We start from the raw sequence: 21545 nt of genomic DNA on the forward strand, positions 1-21545 counted from the left end.
TTTCCGGAGCCCTTCACTACGGCGTCTCTCATATGGTGGTTTTAGGACGTTAAACACCACATATCAATTAATCAAGCCATACAGCTTCGCTGTTTTCACCCTTGAGCATTTCGAGATTCAGTGCCAGTTTCACCATTTCTTTTTTGTTTCTGTTGCATTTTCTTATTGTATATCAACCGCATCCAGCATGTCCAGTGTATGTAAGCCTACCATTTTTTCATTATGGGCTGGCTAATTTTCATTCTGATAGTGGGGCGAGTAAGCAGTTCAAGATGCCTTTTTGTGCAAATACGTTCTCGCATGTCAGCGAGTCGTCAGTTGAATCTATAGTCGCACGTACCGTTCAGTGCCACGTAGGGTGGCACACATAGACTGTCTTCCATGCTGTTTCTTACGCTGTACTCTGCATTTGAAAGATGAATCAATACAGCCTATCCGGGCTGTCAGTTCTATTACATTGGTACTAGTCCAATACATAATTAACTAGCCGATCTTCATGGAAGCATATTAATTTGTTTTCAGCACACTTGGAGTGAGTCATGACATCGGCATTTGAAGAGAAATATTTAGCAGTCTGTCTAAAGATGTGACAGGTGCTACATTTTGCTTTATTTGGACGTCACGTTAGTTTTTTTTTCTATTTTGTAGTATTAGATACAAGTTTTCAGTTGAAAGATGAGTGCATAGTTTCTATAGGGGAAAAGGGTACCACAGTGAACTTTTAAGGGCTAGCTTTGGGCGTTTCGACACAATTAAAAGGGTGTCTCAGTTCATCAGAATGTGCGAAACACACAATCTTTTCACGACGCTTTATCCGTAGTAACGCTATATGTATACATTCATACTCCCAATAGAGCTACAGATAATCTTCAAGCTTCGCCGTAGCCGAAAGGCACGCTGAAGCGGCTCCTCCCGGTTAGTATGATAGCGTTGACAAGAAACATAGAACACAGCATTAACAAGGCCATTAATTGTCGCATCTTTTAAAGCGTTTGGGTCTGTCAGTAGACATTGTTTTATGACTATGAAGAGCCAAGTCTCTTCGTTAGTAGACAACCTGATATTTCAATTTCAAAAGATTCTGGGGTCAGCATTATGAATGTGTGGGCACGACAGAATTCCTTCCCTGGTTTTTCTGATGTGCCGTTCGTTTGACTATCCGAGAAACGGCGACCAGCCTTGGGTGGTTCCGAGTTTCGAAGTCCTGATATTGGGGTTTCTCGCACATGTGGTGATAACCATTGGCTGAACAACTGACACAATGATGAAAAAAAAACTATAGAAAACGAAAGTTTGCACCCGCTGTGGTAGCATAGGATGTAGCATGTCACGTTACTGAGCTCGACGGCGCGGGTTCGATTGCCGGCCACGGCGGTCGAATTTTGAAGGGGGCTAAATGCAAACACCCGTGTACTTATAGACTTAGGCACACGTAAAAGCACCATATGGGGTCGAAGTTTAGTCCGGAGTTCCTCATCACGGCGTGCGTCAAAATCATGGAGTGGTTTTGGCGCGTCAAACCCCGGCAGTCACTAATAGGAACCAAAGTTTTCAACAATGTGCTGGTTTTGAAGAGTATCAAGTGCATCTAACATTCCTCGGAGTTACAATGATACGAGTGCTTGTAGAAAATGCTTGACCACTAAAAAGTCAGCTTGGTGCACATTCTGGCAGTAGTTCTTGTCGGTTTAACAGCTTTAGGATAATTGATTATTTTTTCGTATTTATTTTAGTTCAAACGGTATTGACCGGAGTTCATTAGTTTATAGCAGCGAAATTTCATACGAAGGAGAAGTCGGACACGGACGTCGATCTGTTAATTTTAGTTAATGACTAAAATGTATATCCGCGCTGCAGGTCTACGTGACGTTTTACATTAATTCCACGTAACAAGATTTCCGGTTCTTTTAAAAAAAGTTCATGTGAAGCAAATTCATACTGAACTCTCTATCACGACGTTCCACAAGACCCGCCCTATAGCACACAATTGCGCGGCATAAATAGTTAAGTGATTCGGTAAGATAGACGAATATCTTTCTGCACACTTCTTGTAAGATATTGTCGAATATTCGAGTACACCTGCATTTAATGTTATAATTGTAATTTGCTTTATATTTGATTAAAAGTGTACTTCGTGAATCAATCGAATGAGGAAAAACGTGGCCTTGAATTAGATAAACACCCGAAAAAATATGGTGACGGCCACCTAGTGCGAGCGGAAACCGAATAATGACATCAAGAAACACTTATGGCGCCTATGTTTATAAGCTACGGGGGTCGATCACATACATGTATAAAGGTGTTAGAATAATGAATTAAGTAACTCCTAAAAGAGCGCACACCTGATAGGTGCATTGCAGATTAGAGAAAGAATGGCCACTGAGACATCCACACAAGATATAGGCGCATATAATCGCGCAGGAAGCGTTAGTGTCTACAGCACTCCGACATTGTGTCCAGTTAGGCCGTGACGTCCCCAGCGGCAAGAGTTGCGCACGTGCAATGCCCGCCGCCGGCCCTTCAGGACGTCTCACAAAGCGGAGCTGCCTGTGAGCACGTGTTTCAGTCTGCGCTGGCAACGTTTCAACTGTGCTGTCCACTTTACACATGCCCCTTCCTTTTGTAACGATAGAACAGTGTCGTTATCGCAATGGAACTTCCACTCGACATCCTTTATTATTCTTTTTTTTTCTTCTCGGCCTCTCCGACCGCTATCAGCAAACGACAAGATTAAGGCTGAGAAAGGGAGCTATAGTGGTTCGCGGTACCCGGAAATTACTTCGGCGACTCGGTCAGCTGTCCCAACACGCGGGCCACTCTTACAGCACCCGCCCACTTTCACCCCCCCCCCCCCCCCCGTAAAATATCGCGCGCGGCCAACCCTGCGCGAATGATGGCTGATGCGACTCCTCCGCGAATACAACAGTGCATCGGATAGTAACAACGCCCATTTCATGTGCCACAGGACTGACGGTAGCCCTTGAAGATGAATGAACCTTCCTTGGGAATTCAGGTTTTTTTTTCTCTCGTAATATTTAGGTCGAGTAGGCTCGGGTCGCCGGGAAACGAATCGCGGTCGCGCTACAGCATCCGCTGCGGATACTCAGCGGCCGGCTTCAGCCTGTACAACACTGCACACGTTTCCGTGGTCACAGTGCGTGCGCACAATCTTTTGCGTCCCGAGAATGTGCGGAGTGAGAGAGACGACGACTGAGCTCGGAAATTGCACTGCGCCGATTAATCGAGCCCTTGCGGTGTTTCCTTTTCATCCTTCATCCTCTCTCTCTCTCTCAATCCCCGATGAAGACCGAACTCCCAGCGCTCAAGCCTATTCTGCGCCGTCCACAGGGTGTGGTCGAGAATCGAGTAGACCGCTATGTGATGAGCGTAGCGCCGCCCAAACCCTATATATGTGCTCCGCAGCGTGATATAGCTGCACGCCCTGCTGCTCCATCGTATACGCTGGTATTTTTACCCTCCGAATTGGCGCGCAAGGCAATGAGAAGTCACACTGGGGTCGTAGATCTTGAACGAAGTCCCAGTTCTGACACGTACTTTGTTAATTAGCCCTTCATAAGGTCCAACCAACCCTAACAAGGCAACGTTCATTTTAGCTGCATACGGTTGATTAATACATACGCAGACGACCATAGCGCGTAAGCATACATTTGCGCATATACGTTCCATACTTGCACGCAATTTAATCTATACGTTCAAACGTAAGGTCCAACAAAACAAAAACGTTACAATATCACTACATGGTGGGCATGCACCATTTGTGAAGTGGAAATAAAATAGTCTACCCCCAATGAACTCGGTTTTGATCGTTGCTCCGACGGAGAGTGTCAATTTGAGAAGCTGTTCTTTCGCAACTACATCCTAAAGCGAAGTCATTTTCACCTTCCTACCACGCTGAAGAATGGAGGCATAAGCTCTGATTGATGTGTATATCCCGTCACGGTGGTCTAGTGGGTATACGCTGCTCTTTTGCAGACACGGCGGTCTCGGGATTGAATGGCGGCCACATTTCGGTGGGGCTGAAGTGCCAGAGGCCCGGGTACTTATATTTGGGCACGCGTTAAAAAATCTCCAAGTGGTCGAAATTGCCAAATACGTAATCCATAGGGCGTGTTGATTGATTGATATGTGGGGTTTAACGTCCCAAAACCACTATATGATTATGAGAGACGCCGTAGTGGAGGGCTCCGGAAATTTCGACCACCTGGGCTTTTTTAACGTGCTCCCAAATCTGAGTACACGGGCCTACAACATTTCCGCCTCCGTCGGAAATGCAGCCGCCGCAGCCGGGATTTGTACCCGCGACCTGCGGGTCAGCAGCCGAGTACCTCAGCCACTAGACCACCGCGGCGGGGCTCCATAGGGCGTGTCTCGTACCATGGTTTTGAGAAGTAAAATCTCGACAATCATTATTATTAATGATTACCCCATCAACATGCGTTACCGCGCATAGTTAATTGATCAGCGATGGGCAGCACGATTGGCCGTTGACAAAGCCGGTCGATATTTTCTCATAGCTCTGCGTCTACATTCAATTATATCAATTTTTAGCACGTGTTGTCTTAAAAAATTCATAAAGGTGCAATTCACTGGACCTGTGGACACTGTGTAGGCAACCGATTTGCCAAGAGGGGGATTAACCAGAGGGCGCATATCGTCCATGCCCATTCTTTCATATTTAAATTCTTATTAATTGTCCATACCTACACGATAGCTCACTATATCACCAAGGGCTGATTTGTAAGGCACACTTATCTTGCATCTCAAATACGATAAGCGATATTCAATGTCGTTGCCAAATATCTAGCGTGCACGTGAACGCGTGCGCAGCAATCAGACCAGGGCGCCTTCGCCCAGCAAGAAGCGCTTCCCAGACTTCATTCAAACCGCAGGATAATTCAATCCTATAGCATACTACTTCTTACTCTGCATTGGGGGCCACCCAGGCAGCTTTAGACAGGCATATGCTCTTCACTAATAAACAATTTATTAAACTTCATACTTCGACATTTACTTGAAACGTACTCGTTTAATTGAGGAAAAATGATGGAAAGTCTCATTTTCTGGTTTACCTGCTTGATCAGCGTGCATATCGCACCGTCATGGTTGTCAAACACAACACACAAGAGAAGGATGGAACAATGGTGCTGCTCTTGCTGAAAACAACTTTATTAAATGAACATGGTTAATTGATTGATATGTTGGGTTTAACGTCCCAAAACCAGCATGTGATTATGAGAAACGTGGAGGGCTCCAGAAATTTCGACCATGGTCGAAATTTCCGGAGCTCTTTAACGTGCACCCAAATCTGAGGACACGGGCCTACAGCATTTTCGCCTCCATCGAAAATGCAGCCGCCGAAGCTGGTATTTGATCCCACGACCTGCGGGCCGGCAGCCGAGTACCTTAGCCACTAGACTACCGCGGTGGGGCTTACGAAATGAACAGACAGTTAAAGAAAGCAGTTCAGACACAGCTCTATGACGTGCTCGAGAATCCAGAGAATGAACGACAAGGGGGGGGGGGGAGCAAAAAGCAACGTTAATCACGTGCGTTCTAAAGTGCCGTTACCCGTTTCTTGCGTGCTCGCAATTGATACCACGATGAATCTCCAGCAGGCACTCGTATTTCAGTCCTTCAAGTTGGCTACATGGTCACCGTGCGTTGACGAGTATAATGGTGGCCGTCGCTCCGAGAACACGTGCCTCCAACGTGACACGCGAGTGGATTGGAGCGCGCATGTGCGAATCTGGTGAGCGCATACAGAGATACACAACAGAAACATTGGCTCCGTACTGTTTGCTCCTTCCTTTGTGCACGATTCTGTTATCACGAGGAGCGTCTTTCCTATATGCGTTCGCTGATAGCGATGAACGCATCGAAGGGGGCCATCAGGCGGGACCATGGAAGGACAGCGCCCAAGGGTAGTTTCTGCAAATGGAAGCGTTCATATAGCTGTTGAATTAGTTTAAAAAATGAGAGATACCAGCCACCAAAACTGCGAAGAGAGGGAAAAAAGTGTGATATGAGTACTGGTCGTGTATCCACTGAATCGGAGCGAGTTTACCGTTTTCGACCGACGACAGCGATCTGCGGCGTCGCTTCAAGGTAGCAAGGACGAGTGCTGCATTTGTAGACGTGGTAGCCGTGCCATATACATCTGAAAAAAAAAACAGTGAAAGAGATATGGTTGTGTTTATTTCTCAGCCGTGCTCTATTTTGCCTCAACAGCTAAATAGAGTGTATACCTCTATACAACTGTGTTCCGATGGAGGCGGAAATGTTGTAGGCCCGTGTACTCAGATTTGGGTGCACGTTAAAGAACCCCAGGAGGTCAAAATTTCCGGAGCCCTCCACTACGGCGTCTCTCATAATCATATGGTGGTTTTGGGACGTTAAACCCCACAAATCAATCAATCTATACAACTGTGGGACCACATGAATAAGTTACGCTGTTATATTCTGTCAGGATGATTGCAACTGTGAATCATTCTTAAAAGAATTCGCTCCAGTTTCCACTTCGAGATGCCGCACGTATGTAAATAGCGCTAATCGGCTCAAGTACTGAGATGCCAAAATAAAAGGGCATAAACTACTTATTCAGTCAAGTGCGTAGACTGTTTGATTATCTTTTACACACACATTTTCACTTAAGTGCTTGGGTGTGCCAGGAATAGAAAATTTAATAGCTTTGATGCCATTACTCAGTACTTTTGATGAGACAAGCAGTGCTTTTTGGCCTCATCGAGTTCGTTTGCACATGTATTTAACGAACTCCTAAAATTACATGAATGCAGAGCGGGTACTAGGGACTGACACTTGCGAATAAAGGAGGTGCAGTTACTTTCAAACTTCTTCAGAATTCATAGCTGAGTCTCCTGCGATTTTTGTTTTAGTTGGCATGGTTGCTCGTTCATATGTATCGAATGTTTCCTTGCTTTCGGCTATGATGCTTTTGATTCGCTTTGTGACCGCCGGCAACGGTATTATAATAGCCAGCCGGAGGCGCGATTTGCAGGATCGCGTTGGCACAGGGCCACAAGAACGAAAGGATTACTGGTTACCTTTTCCATAGGCGGACTAGCCCACCTCCTGATATGTAGGGTTTAACGTCCCAAAACCACTATTTGATTATGAGACACGCCGCAGTGGAGAGCTTCGGAAATTTAGACCCCCTGGGGTTCTTTAACGTGGACCCAAATGTGAGCACACGGGCCTACAACATTTCCGCCTCCATCGGAAATGCGCATTCGCTAAAGCAGGGATTCGATCCCGCGACCTGCGGGTCAGCAGCCGAGCACCCTAGCCACTCGATCACCATGGTGGGGTCTAGCCCGCCTCCTCCTGGCTCCCAATAGGTATTACCCTTCCACCTCGCGTTGTTAAGATTTATCAGATGATTTTAGGGGCAGTTTTCGATGTCTGTATGCGCCGAGCTTATTCTGCTGTGGTGGTGTAGCAGCTCGAGCACCGGGATCCAAACCCCAAACGTCGCGGTTTCGATCGATCCCGGCTGCGGCAGTCGCATTTCGGATGAAGCGAAATGCTAAAAGCCCATGTACCATGTACGAAGTCAATGTACGTTAAAGAACACCAAATAGTCGAAATTGCCGGACCACTTCACTTACGGCACCCTGATAGTCCTATCTTGGTTTTGGGATGTAAAACCCCAAACATCATTATGCGCCGAGCTAGTTTGCCACCACTGCCCGGTCACCACATTTCAATAGGAGCGGAATGCAAAGATGTTCGTACACTAATATAAGCATTAATGGATGTCAGTCAGTCAAAATTGAATACGATAGTCTAAACTATACTGTGCACACGCGTTTCTATGGAACACTATACTGTGCGCGAGTACCGTTTCGAAGTGACACGAATGGGTGTTTAGTACAAAAAAGTCCAGCTAGTTGGTACTGCATTGTAAAATAGCTAAAAACACGGGTATTTAGACTTTGTGAGGTAAAATGTGCAAAATTTTCAAGAAGTATGCATATTTTCATTCTATATCTGGCCGCCAGCTTCATTCCAAACACATGGGTAAGGTACAAAAAAATTACCTTATCAAAATGGAGAATGTTCAGCCTTGTTAACTTGTATACCCCAATCATGATTTGGTATTTTCATCAGTTGAAACCGCAAAACTATATTTTTTGCTATGTTTTCATTGATAAAGCTCTACAAAAGCAAACTTGCCGGGTGGCTAATACAACAGTCTGCGGGGATGCATGCACAAACGGCCCGGAAACTTAAATGGCACGTGTAAGCCTGTCGCTCTCTCTATTCGTTGCTTTTCCGCCGCTTTGCTTGTTGCACTTCTAATTTAGGAGCGAAATGGCTATGAAAATCGGGGGACTCTTAAGCTTCGTCTTTAATAGCTGAACGTGATAGCGACATCCTGTCCCTAGTGCGTACTTCAAGCACTTAGTGCATGAAATCTTTTCGAGCTCACTATGCACCCACGACGTGGCCTTAAGGGAATAAAAGCAGTAGCGTGTGTGTCCTTTTGTAGTGGATGATCGGCTTTAAACGATGAAGCCATTATGATAATCACATGTTCTGACGCTCGATAGCGATGTACGCATGTACCACGCATTATTACTGCAATATTTCGCGTTGCATTGTGAAGCATGCATACAGTCTGTAAAGCATAAAAGTTACTTTCACTGTATTTCCAAGCAGAGGAAGGTATTTTCAATGCACTGCCAAGAATACGCGTGGATGTGTGGCAGAACACCAGCTTGCGGGTGGTGAAAACTGAATTGCGAGTAAGCGCCCGTATTGTGCACCTTCTTTAGCCAGACCTCGTCTTTCTGTGCGTTGCTAAAAATAAGATGAATCCGTACCAACTTGCGCAAGTTTCAATTGCCATGCAGTTTTTTCTATAGTACACAAAGCCATTTTCCTTGAGCTAACATGGACGACACCTGTCACTTTGGCTTCACTAATAGCGATTTGTATCTGTAACGCCCACTCCTTAGCCTGGTACAAGACACAGGGGTGCTGCCCTCCCAATGTGCGCGTGGCCTTCAGACTCTTACAGTGATCCCCGGCAAAAAGGCTCTACAGCATCTTGCGCGCTGGATGGAAGCGCGACCACCGGGTTCTACCACGACCCACTCCGGTTGGTATGCGATCGCCTTCGTCACAAGTGGCGTCACTGACAAAGTGCATACAGCGGTTAGCAGTGTTAATATCAACACGCCCTAAAGTGCTCATCACTCTACAGTTAAGGGCGCCGTGACGTCGACAGGACGACGGCATTCCTCTGGGACATGGTATGGCCAAGCCTTCCTCCAAGGAACAAGAAAGTGCCTTCTCGGGACGGAAAGGTGCATGCCCTGGAGGATGTGACCATCCCAGAAGACTGCAAACAGTTGTTGGAGAAAGGGCTCAAGTTTACAACAGCACCTTCACTTTCGCCGGTGGACAATGGACACTTAAGACAAATTTACGCAGCTGAAGAAAGGTTCGAATTTCGCAATAGCATCTTTACGTTCGCCAGAGGGCAATGTTGGGCATTTAAAACGAATTTCCGCAAGGTTGTAGACGAATTTCCCGCTAAATGTGTGACTGAATGCGTGGGCGTTGTTGCGAGAACTGGTAGCTCACAACGTAATATTAAAAAAAGTCCGAGAACACAAAACGTATTGCTACCTTTCTGATGAACAGACTAAGGCTTGTTACAGTTCATAAAGAAAGTTTTGTTGCCATGCTCCCTGAAGAGATGTATAGAGAAAAGGTTAATGGGGAAATTCAAAAGAATTTTCGAAAAGCAAGAGAAACGATGGGTAAAGTTAAGCAAACCGCATTGAGGCTCCTAAACAACATTAAATTAGAGCAAATAGCTACGGATGTCAAAAAAGCCAGAAACAGTCTTCTGCAATAATTTTGTGCTGCTACCAAAACTCATCAATCAGGTATATCATTCAGGACTATTGTAACTGAAAGGGGCACATGGAAACATGTGTCTGGCTACACACAGAAAAACTTAGCTACGTTGACGACCCTTTCGAGTTCCGAGTTATTCTTCTGTCTTAGTGAAGTTCTTAGAGCAGAGTAATCTGGAGAAATGTCAGGCCATTAGTATTAACGTAGAGGTCTTTTTCTACTCTATACCGCATGATGAAAATTAATAAGAAGTGTGCGAATGTGCATTTGTGATTTCAATGACGAGCACGCTTTTTTCAGCAGGTGTATAGTTTCTCTGGAGTTTTTTTTTTTTTTTTCGAAGAGTCTCGTTCCACTTGAAATCCCCCTATGTTCAACGTTATGAAGGGCTATACATACAGAAAATGGTACTATGCATTGGTTCTAGGGTAGCACCTGTGCTTTGTGAAATTTTTCCGAGTTTTGTGGACAAGAAGTTGGCGGAAGGCTTGGATGGATTGGTCAAGCATGTCTTTCGCTATTTCACTGCCTATTTGGTGCTTTTTGATGTCCGTGATTATTATCGACATTCCGTAATTATCTTAAAATTATTCCGCGAGAACGGCACTGACCTGATTTTCACGGTTGAGTTGATGACAAAAGGGGCATTGCAACTCCGTTTTCACCAACGGAGCAGACGCCGTTCGTTATCACCACGAGTGCCCCACACGAGCTCCAGCTCGCTCGAAGGCACGAATCTTTCAGTTTTTTTTCTATTCATTTGTTTCATTAAAAAGCGTTCCTTTCGAACGTTCCGTTTCTCGTTCCTGCACGACAGCCAGGTAGCCGGCGGACCTCGAGGTCCATTACACGGTGGTGAAACCCGGGGGGCTCTAGTTCTTTGACTTAAGGTTAGATTTTCTGCCTACACATGTATGTTGGCCCTATCAATTCTCGGTCTCTTAAGCCGTTACTAGATCTCACATCAAACCATTCAGAAATAATCAAACAAGGCACAGCCGTTTGTTGTCTTAGTTCAGCATTGAAGAAATCTTGTCAGGACAGGCTACAGATTAGCTTAAGCGAACAGGTGGCAAGACTCATGCAAGCGGGTTTTTCGGAACACCATTTCCCAAGCCCGTGAAAAGACGCACAAACATTTGAAGTCAAATCTTTCACAGGCGGGAGGCGACAAAGAACAGACTACTCGGGCCGAAAAGTGCACGATCATTCCGTATAATCGTCGTGTGGCTCACGGTTTGAAAAACTGGGCTCCACGTTATGGCGTTGACGTAGCTTTTTGTTTTGTTTTGCTTTGCCTCCCCACATAAGCTGGAATCCATGAGCGCAAAAGTTCAGAAAATCACTGACACACAAAGCAGAAAAAAAGGGAGTGTTCGTGGCATCAACTACACTTTCCTTTATACAAATTGCAAAAAGGCCCTTCTCTATCAAATTCAATTATCATGCGGAAAATCATGCATTGGACAGAGCGGAAGGTGTCTCATTATCAGTCTTAGGGAGCATGAACGTTGGCTGTCAGACACGAAACCATTTTCACTGGCCGCTTTTTGTAAACAATGCAGTCGCACTCCATTCTTGTAGCCGACACTAAGATAACATCACGTCATAAACGACAGATAGCAAGAGAAATCATTGAAGCATTTCACATCCAATGGAATGGAGAAAATTGTCAGTGAACTTCCTATCGCGCTAAGTGAGGCGGAATTTTAATACCTAAGCGCCACCTGCACTTGTTGATTACAAAAATTATCTTTTTTTTTACTTCACCTTTCTATATGAATGTTTCTTCTTGATAAAAAAAAAATCAGTTGCGAGTGAGCGCCCGTGATGTGTACCTTAATTCTTTTCCTAGTCCTCGCCCCTCAGTGAGCTGCTAAAATCAAGTAATACCGCTGTTTAGTCATACCGCTGTATAGAACCTAAATACCTTAGGATACTCTGTAGCTTCGCCTTTTAATAGTTGAACGTGATTGCGATATCTTCTTCCTAGTGCATACTTCGAACTCTTTGCGAATGAAATCTTTTCGAACTTGTTAGGCGCTCATGCGTGCACCTTAGGGTAATAGACGCAGTAACGTGTGTGCCTTTTGTAGTGGGTGACAGGCTTTGAACAATGAATTCATTACGATAATCACATATTATTTCGCCCCATGTCAATGCACGCTTGTACCGCGCATTATTGCTGCAGTATTGCATGTTATACTATGAATTATGCATACAGGACGCGTGTGTTTGTAAAGTATATGAAAGTTGCTTTCACTGCATTCACCAGCAGACACGTGGCTCTGTGGCAAAACACCCGCTTGCCACTCAAACGTCAATCCCCCTCATACGTGGATTTTAGATAGATAGATATGTGGGGTTTAACGTCCCAAAACCACCATATGATTATGAGAGACGCCGCTGTGGAGGGCTCCGGAAATTTCGACCACCTGGGGTTCTTTAACGTGCGCCCAAATCTGAGCACATGGGCCTACAACATTTCCGCCTCCATCGGAGATGCAGCCGCCGCAGCCGGGATACGAACCCGCGACCTGCGGGTCAGCAGCCGAGTACCTTAGCCACTAGACCACCGCGGCGGGGCTACGCGGATTTCATATTACTTCTTTTATTTAAATGATTCTCGATATTTCGGTCACGCGCAAAGGATTATTTTTCGCTCACAACCAATGACGCCGACCTGAATTTCTGCGAAATGAGCTCTTTCACGCTATCGCGTGAAAAGGACAGTAGTGCTTAATTTATGGAACGGTATCTTCTCCCTTGGACCATCCAAGGGCAGGTCAAATCTAATCGCTTTTTAGTCCTAAGTGGAAAAATCATAACGTAGTCGATGGACTACAGGACAGTTTTAGGGCATCGTGTTTAGCTTCTGATAATTAATATAGCGAGCTATGGAATGGAAAATGGTAGGCGTAACCTTAAGAGGCAAGAAGAGAACAAAGTGGATCAGGGAACAAACCAGGGTCAAAGATTCTATAGTTGAAATCAAGAAGAGGAAATGGGCATGGCCGGGCATGTAGCACGTAGACAGGATAACCGCTGGTCATTAAGGGTAACTGACTGGATTTCCAGAGAAGGCGAGCAGGTAAGGGGAGGGGGGAGATAAAGCTAGATGAGCAGATGAGAATAAGAAGTTTGCGGGTATAAAATAACTGCAGTAAGCACAGGACCGAGTTGACTGGCGGAACATGGGAGAGGCCTTTCTCCTGCAGTGGACATAGCCAGGGTGATGATGATAATGAATCAATATACATCGTCCCAAGCAATAATTAACAGCATAAGTAAATTAGTTTGCGTAAGTTGTTTTTATCAGGTATAGGCCGATGCGTGATCACTTACCACAGGTTAACGTAATGTATACTACGTAACATTGTAACGTTGAAAATGAGAGATGATTCTATATCGTGCCCATACATGACACTTGTATATATGAGTTCAAGGAACACAAACATATGATGAATGCAACATTTAACTGCAGGAAAGCTATACTGCAATTTCCATCCGTAGAGCTATTGTACTTTATAATTACAGACTCCGACATGTATCTACATCTCTCTAACCCTGTAATTAGCCAGAAGCCTTTCAACTGCATCGGCATGCACTACAAGCCGGTCGTGAATAGTGGCTGGAAAAGTGCGCCGAACAAAAACGGAGCTAGTTAAAACATCTGCTCAATGCCCGGTGTATACTGCGCCATCTGCGTAAAGCACAGTGCACGAACAAAAGCTTACAGGACGCACAAAGTTAGCTGCGTAGTAAATTGCCATCCGCGAACGAAGCGTGGAGCCCTCGCGGTTCCGCCCATCAAAGAGGGGCTGTGACCCGAAGGTCGCGGGATCGAATCCCGGCTGCAGCGGCTGCATTTCCGATGGAGAAGAAAATGCTGTAGGTGCCCGTGTTCAGATGTGGGTACACGCTAAAGAACCCCAGGTGGTCTAAATTTCCGGAGCCCTCCACTACGGCGTCTCTCATAATCATATGGTGGTTTGGGGACGTTAAACCCCACTTATCAATCAATCAATCAAAGAAGCTGTGAATGAAGCATCGGCAGGAAACGAGGCCGTCATTCAGACAAGCAGCGGAAGCGACGCGTTTATCAGCCACGAAGCGCTCTCGAAAACGTCAGCGATGGCCACTCGACATCCGAGTGCCCCGCTAAGCGCGGAAGGAGAAAAAAGATAGACGGCCCTGATGCAAGAGGGCGAAATGTTGCGCAGTGATACGCTTTGGACATTTCGCACGTGTAAAGTAGTGCTGGCATGGTTCCAGGTAGCAGAGAAGAGGTGACAAGAACGACAAATCGTGGCAGTCAAGAGGATAAAATAGCCGGCAAGATAAGAGGCACGACGCAGAAGGAATGCCGAAAAGAGTCGTCGGCCAGAAGAGTACTGAAGCTTGGTATGCGCATTGTCTGAGTACAGAGGAGCTTGAACTGCTGCACGATGCCCTGCAGATAGGGAATGCAGTTTCTCTGGAAACGAAATGGCGAAATATCACTGTGGTACTCACGCTGGGCTACTTATAGCCCAACGAGGGCACGACAACGTGGCATTGGGATCATCCTGGGGTCATTCAACCGAAGAAGGGAGAACATAAGGGTGACGGGGGATGGTGAAAAGAAACTTGGGTTCCCTTAATGATGAACTCTGCACGAGCTTATGACAGCACCCCTTGGACCCACCCGAGCTGGATGTGCATAGTGTTCTTATTACATAAATACAACTGAATTACGTGATGTTATGAGTGATGCTGTACTCTCTTATTACTATACCTCCATGCTAGAATGTTTGTTATTATTCAAATGTTTGTGAATTTATTAACAGAATGCGCTATATGCCGCTAAACGCGATTCATCCGTAGAAATTTGCTTACATTCATCTCTAATATATTAATAATAATAATAATATGAGCGGTTTTACGTTCCGACACCACAATATGATTATGACGAACGCCGTCATAGAGGGCTCTGGAAATTTTGAGCATCTAGTGTTCTATAAGCTGCACTGACATCGAATAGTACGCGAGCCTCTATCATTTTGCTTCCACAGAAAATGCGACTGCCGTAGCAGGGATCGAGCACGCGACCTCCGGCTCGGCTGGCGAGCACACTTCTCCAGCGAGGCGGACACTTTCATTCCTGCGCAGCGTGCAATCCCGTACGATCTTTATTCATGCACAGGACAGGTCACAACATTCTTTGCAAAAAACTATTAAGCATTCTCAAAAGGACAGGGCATGCAAACACGGGCACAAGAAGGGAGTCAAGACACCACAAACGCCTATTATGTTTGCGAAGCACCCCGTTCACAATCCTGCCGAAATGTAAAGGCAAACGGCGCAGCAGATATACTTGCACACAGCGAGTAGTGGACGCGGTTGAGACAGGAAGACCGCACGAGACGGTACTTCGCGTTCTCAGATGGCATAATGGAGATCAAAGAAGTACGCACACAAATATACGATACACAAACATTTATATGTTCAGTGCGGACGATGTAAGTGCGTGCGCGATTAGTACTCTCTGTCTCATCCTCTCTCCCTGTCTCTTTTCTCGGCTTCATTTATTTCTCAATTGCAGGGTAGCAGACCGTATCTGGCTATACTTCGCAGCCTTTCCTTGCTTGCCACAATGGCGCAAGTGCGTTCTCGAGGATTGGCCAAGAGTGGGCACATATTCGCACGGCACGCATGCACTGGAAACTCGTTCACTAGCCACAGATAAGGGTAGACCGGATACGCCACATTAAATCATATAACAAATTAACCATAAACAAATTAATCTCTGTACCGAACCTCTAGCATTGGAATCCGAATGAGATAGTGCATGAAGAATGAACTTTCACTAGATAATTTCAAGGTAATTTGATTATATTTCAAAAGTAACAGTTATGTAATGTCACTATACTTTTGGGCAGCCGCAAGTTTTTATGTAATACAACTACATTTCAGGAATGATTTAGTCATGTATGACAAGAAAAGCTTCGTTATAAAAATAAAATTAATAAAAATATAAATAATAAGCCGCAGCGTCCTAATACGCCCATTTCGAAACAGGGCGAAATGAAACAATGATCTTTTGTTCCAATTCAAGTGCCCGTTAAATAACCCGGTGTTGTAGAATTTTACCCGGAATCCTGCATTACGACGAGTCTCCTGATTATAATCTCAGTTTTGACACATTAATTGATATGTGGGGTTTAACCTCCCAAAACCACCATATCATTATGAGAGATGCCGTAGCGGAGGGCAGCGGAAATTTCGACCACCTGGGGTTCTTTAACGTGCACCCAAATATGAGCACACGGGCCTACAGCATTTCCGCCTCCATCGGAAATGCAGCCGCCGCAACCGGGATTCAATCCCGCGACCTGCGGGTCAGAAGCCGAGTACCTTACCCACTAGACCACCGCGGCGGTGCAGTTTTGACACATTATACTTCGAAATAATTTGTTTTTGCTATTCAAGCCCTCTGGCATGGCGTCCATGGTATAGAAAAGCTTTGCGAAATGCGCCAGTGCCCGTCAACACAAGTCCATTAGGTAACCAATGAAAGGCTCCACACCTAAAAAGTCATACTGAACCACCAGGGCTGCATTCCTTAGAATGAAGTAATAGTCCTCGTAGGTATAACACCGGAGTTGTAGTTAAAGTCTCGGCCGTAAGTCTTTCGTATCACCAGGTCTATATGCCCGTCCTTCTATCTACGCCATCAGCATCACCTCATTCGCGAAAGCTGAAGCTATGGCAATAGCCTTAGCTATAGAAGAAAAAGGAGGCGCCTTCTATTATTATTACAGACTGTCCGGGCAACGTCCCAGCTCTACATGAACAACCACTTGCCCGCAACAGTCATTAAAGTGCTGGGACCTGCATTGGCCTAGCGACCCCGGTTTGTTGCCCGGCACATGCTGGACTCGAAGGGAACGAAAGGGCGCATGCTCCTGCTCGAGATATCGCTGACTGAGCAGAGAAACTGCCTCTCGCTAACGAGCTTCAGTTATCAAGGCCAAAAGATATTCCCGCTCACCAGCGGGACAGACGATAAATCTACGGCGCTCCTCAAAAATTCCTATATAGTGAAGACGCTGGATACCCTTGGAAGATCCGAGTTCACTTCTATATAAATAGACTGCATCAAATCCATCCTGCGCGGTGCCAGGATGTCTGTCCGTGGTGTGGCAAAAGGCAAACGCTTTTCCACATCTCATGTGGGTGTGGACAAAAACCAGCAGGTTTAGATAAATTTCTAAACCATCATATAGACTTCAAGAAGAAGCAGTAAGAAACTCATCTCACCAGCTCGGCCTCGGAAAAGCAATTCGCGCTCCTAGATAGGTTTGCCGGTTGTCCAGTGGAGCCCTGAACCAAGGACACCACCAATTTAGCTCCCCTTTCTTTTCAGGTGCCACTCCAGGCATGGCGGTATGGTTACGAGCGAAAACCTCGACGAGATGGAATGCTGGTTAGCCGCAACAACTCTAGAAAACTCAGTCTTCGGTCTTTTCAGTGGCACGCTAGCGAGGCGAGGGTATATCTCCTGTCGCTGAAGTGCCTGGGATATATAAACAGGCTAGCCTGTCGTCTGCAGCTCTGAAGTATATCTTATTGGACCTTTTGCATATATCATATGGTAACCGAACTTATATTTACACGTATACGGTTCGGTCTCGGGAAGTTCGACGGGTGCCTTCGTGGTTCCATCTCGGTCAATCACCATCAAGTTCAAAATTTCACACGCCACGACATCTACGGGTTCCGAGCCCGCCACCCTTCATGCCACAACGAAATTTGTTATACAAGAATTCCGTAATAAGTGGGCCATATTTTGTGACTCCGAGGCGGCACTTATATGTGTGCGAGGTCTACGACGTGAAAAATACCATCAGTTAGTGCCTCAAATCAATGAAAAGAGTCATCGCACCGCTACGCAAACACGACCCGGTCTTCCAATGGCTGTCGGGTCACTGTGGGATCAGCGGTAACCACCTCGCCGACACCGCTGCCCGATGAGCCCACGACAAAGCTCCCACGCTGCTCATATCTTTGTAAAGAGTCGACACTGAAGGGAACTTCGTCACATTGCGCATAGTGAAGCACTTACGAATTGTAATTCAACCCTCAACTTCACTCATCCCCCACAGAACCTCGATTCATCGTTCCAACTATACCCACCATCAAAGACTTTGAGAAAGGGCACTACAATGCTGCGCCGGTTGTGGGTCACTTCGGCCTATATACGAACTCGTTCAGCTACCGCATTGGTACGACTGACTCATCCAAGTGTGATAACCGCGACTCTGTACAAACTATTGAGCCCGCCTTCTGCTACTGTCCCGACTTTGAACAACATCGCCGGACTGTCGAGTGTGCCTTGACGAGACTGGATAATCGTTCCCTTGCTCCGGAAAAGACCTTGGAATCGTGGCCTTTAAGTGCATCAGCCCAGAAAGCCACACGAGCCCTTCTGCAAGTCTTCAAGGCAATATCACGGAGCGACCACCTGTGAAACTCTGCACTGTGTGTGTGTGTGCTGTGCAATGTGCATCTCCTTCTCTCTCTCTCCTTTACTCCGTTATTCTCCTCTCCCCACGTGTAGGGTATCAAACTGGACGTAGTCTACTTAACCTCCCTATTTTTCTTATACTCTCTCTCTCTCTCCGAATTCCCCCATTTACCCTTTCCTGAAATAGATTCTTTTTTTGTTTGTCTATTTTTATCATACCAGCACCACATGAGAATTTAAAAATAAAACTGCGATCACAACAGCTGCTTACAATCGAATTGATACTACAGGAGTAATGGGCATTGAAAAAAAAATTGAGGGTTAAGGGGGGGGGGGGGGGGGGGGGTCGCCCTATCTCTCACTCAGCATCACCATTTGAAGTTATCTTAGTGAGGACTAACTGTCTGTTCGTTCTTAATAATACTGTGTCTAGCAAAGACAACCGAGCTCTTCAATTCTCACTACTTTTTCTTTATTTGAGATGGCCGGATTTTTTTCTCTCTTTTTTAGATCATTTCTTGATAACATGGCACTGTCTGCTGCGAGGTATTACAGCAGAAGATGCGACAATCATTTTCACCTACAGGGTGGAGGAAAGTTTCGTGATAGAAAAAAAAATATATATGTATATATATATATATATATATATATATATATATATATATATATATATATATATATATATATATATATATTCGGTGCCACCATATTGGGCGGCACCGAAACATTACCATTTTGTATATTGAAAAACTAGACATTGTTACAGTGGGTACATACACTTGAAAGCGGTTCGGTTGGGGCATTCGTCGTTTGGTGAGCTTATCCATTCATGTCACGTGAAAAAAATATGAGAAAAACACTCGTTTATCAGCCTTAAGGTGGTGACGCCCATATGTGCCTCACGTAAAATTCTTCATAGAGAGCGCCTGTCGGCTGACTACCGCGTTTACCGAATTCCAATACACCCCCAATTCAAAAACGCACCTGACTACCATGACCCCCCCCCCCCCCCCAAAAAAAAAATACAACTATGGCGCAGTTTAAACGCCTCTACTCGAACCTAACGCGCATGCAATTTCGAAGTCTTTTTTTTTTTGAAAAAATGTGCGCGTTGCAATTTGGGTAAACTACAAAAAACGGCATGACTTTTCCTCCTAGACAGCTATCGCGTATTTGAACACACAACGAGAATGGACGGACGACGTGAGCCGAGAGCGAAGGTGTCTTTGGTTGGACCAACTACTTGAACGGTAGAGGTCAGCAATGTGGCCACATAACGTCGACAATCAAGCCGCATTACAACAGGTGGAGGGCATCGTGAACGAAGTACCAAGAACAGAATGGACACGAAAGCAACTCCTTCGTCATCTCGGCACCCATAAAAAAAAGGTGCTCGTCGAAAACTGCGCTCGATGCGCGAAAGACGCGCCGGCTTCCTTATAATATGACACCTCATAACCACTTTTATGACAAGCCAGTGCTTACTCGCACTTCTTTATTCTGTTGACCGAGGATAATCTCGCTTGTGTTTTTCACATTCAACCCCAGAAAATGTCCGGTTTGTTGTCCTTCCAGTTGGTTGCAAGCCAGGAGAGAGACACGTCGCATTATAAGCGTATGTCAGCTGACGCCCACTTTTTCTATATATTCTCTTTTCGGTTCCGTTTTATGGAACGAGATACGTCGTCATAAACAAACGCACCTTTTCGGTCGCTCGAGCAATTGTCCACCTTGTCGGCGGTCGAGGCCATGACCGCGTAATGCAGCTCTCGGCACTTTTCGTGCTCCCAGCCAAGGATGCAAAATGACACTGACCACCGGAAGATAAAAAAGCGTCACGACCTCTCAGCTGGGCAGTAAAAAAAGCCATTGCTGAGTTGTCGCACGCGCGAACGTGTGTTGATTCTCGTAGCCATCTTTATTTCAGCTGCGTTCGCACTGCCGCAGCAGTGGTCGCCAAAGTGACCACAAGGTCGCCTTAAAAAAGCCCTTTTCCCGCACAGTATTCTGCACTAGTGTAATGCGAGGGTGTTTTTTGTAAGACTGAGTAATCTTTGAACAACAGTGCACAGACACTAGTGGATTTTCATTTTCGGTGACAGATGACGGTGACAGTGATGGTAGCAATACTGGACACTAGACTCCAGTGAAGCCACAATGTTGAGTGGTTGTTGCATATACACACATTTTGTCTCTGTCCCCATGATCACCATTGATCACTCTTTTTTCCTGTCCCTTTTTCCTTGGACAGATTAGCAGGCTAGAGCACGCTAACTCAGGCCGCGACCTCTCTTCCTTCTAATCAATCATCTCTCTCTGTCTCTGTCTCTCTTCAGTGGTAATATTAATGGAAACTATGAGAATGGAAATAACGGTGATGAAGACGAGAGACGCAGCCAGAATTTTTTTTTTTCGAGCGCGATTCAACCTCACTTTATATATGTTAGTGCGCGTGTACGTAGGCGTGTATAAATACATAAAAAAGAAAACTCGAGGTGAGTACAATTAGAACACTCCACCTGCCCCCTCCCTGGATAAGCCAACAATGACCAAAACAACAGTAAAGAGAGAGGACCACGTGCGTTCAATGTAGGGCCAATCTCGTAAAGGCCAACGCACAGTCCTAATTGTCCCTGCATGCTTTGCGCACCATATAATGGAGATATTCACATGAACAAGGCGCATAAGTGTGTGTGTACGATAGGTCTGCCACCATGCTTATACCGACGGGCATTGGTGCGTCGGACTCAATCGCAAATGCGGGATAGCAAATGAGGTTCATGTCCCTATACCTTGACGGGTCTGCACTCTCGACCCCCGGGGTATGCCAACACGGGATTCGTGTTTGAAATAACTCGAGCTACCTGCATTCATGCCATTCAAGAACAAAAGACCGAACGACAACAAGCGAGCACGAGGACGCCACAGCGAACATGCGCGTTAGGGAACTGCGGAATAGTCTCTATGCCATTGTGAAACCTCCCTAACTGTGTCAGCCTGAACCCTTGGAGGAATGTTATGATTAAAGCAAGTATGTACGCGTGGTATAGCTGAGAGGTCACGTGGCGAGAATCGAGGCAGACCGGTTTTCGGCCCTGCTCTCTTCTTATATAAATGAGTTGCCGGG

General features: G+C 45.8%; 1 long non-coding RNA gene across 1 annotated transcript in view; it reads right to left on the reverse strand.

The window, feature by feature from the left end:
* Positions 1 to 4976: 4976 nt before the first annotated feature.
* Positions 4977 to 21545, reverse strand: part of LOC142776869 (uncharacterized) — a 41041-nt gene continuing 24472 nt past the window's right edge. The window contains exons 2-3 of the long non-coding RNA XR_012887858.1: positions 6086 to 6178; positions 4977 to 5949 (exon numbers count right to left, since the gene is read on the reverse strand). This is a non-coding gene — a long non-coding RNA (uncharacterized LOC142776869). The remainder of the gene's footprint in view (positions 5950 to 6085; positions 6179 to 21545) is intronic.

The sequence above is a fragment of the Rhipicephalus microplus genome, chromosome X, assembly GCF_043290135.1.
Source record: "Rhipicephalus microplus isolate Deutch F79 chromosome X, USDA_Rmic, whole genome shotgun sequence".
Classification (NCBI taxonomy): Eukaryota; Metazoa; Arthropoda; class Arachnida; order Ixodida; family Ixodidae; genus Rhipicephalus; species Rhipicephalus microplus.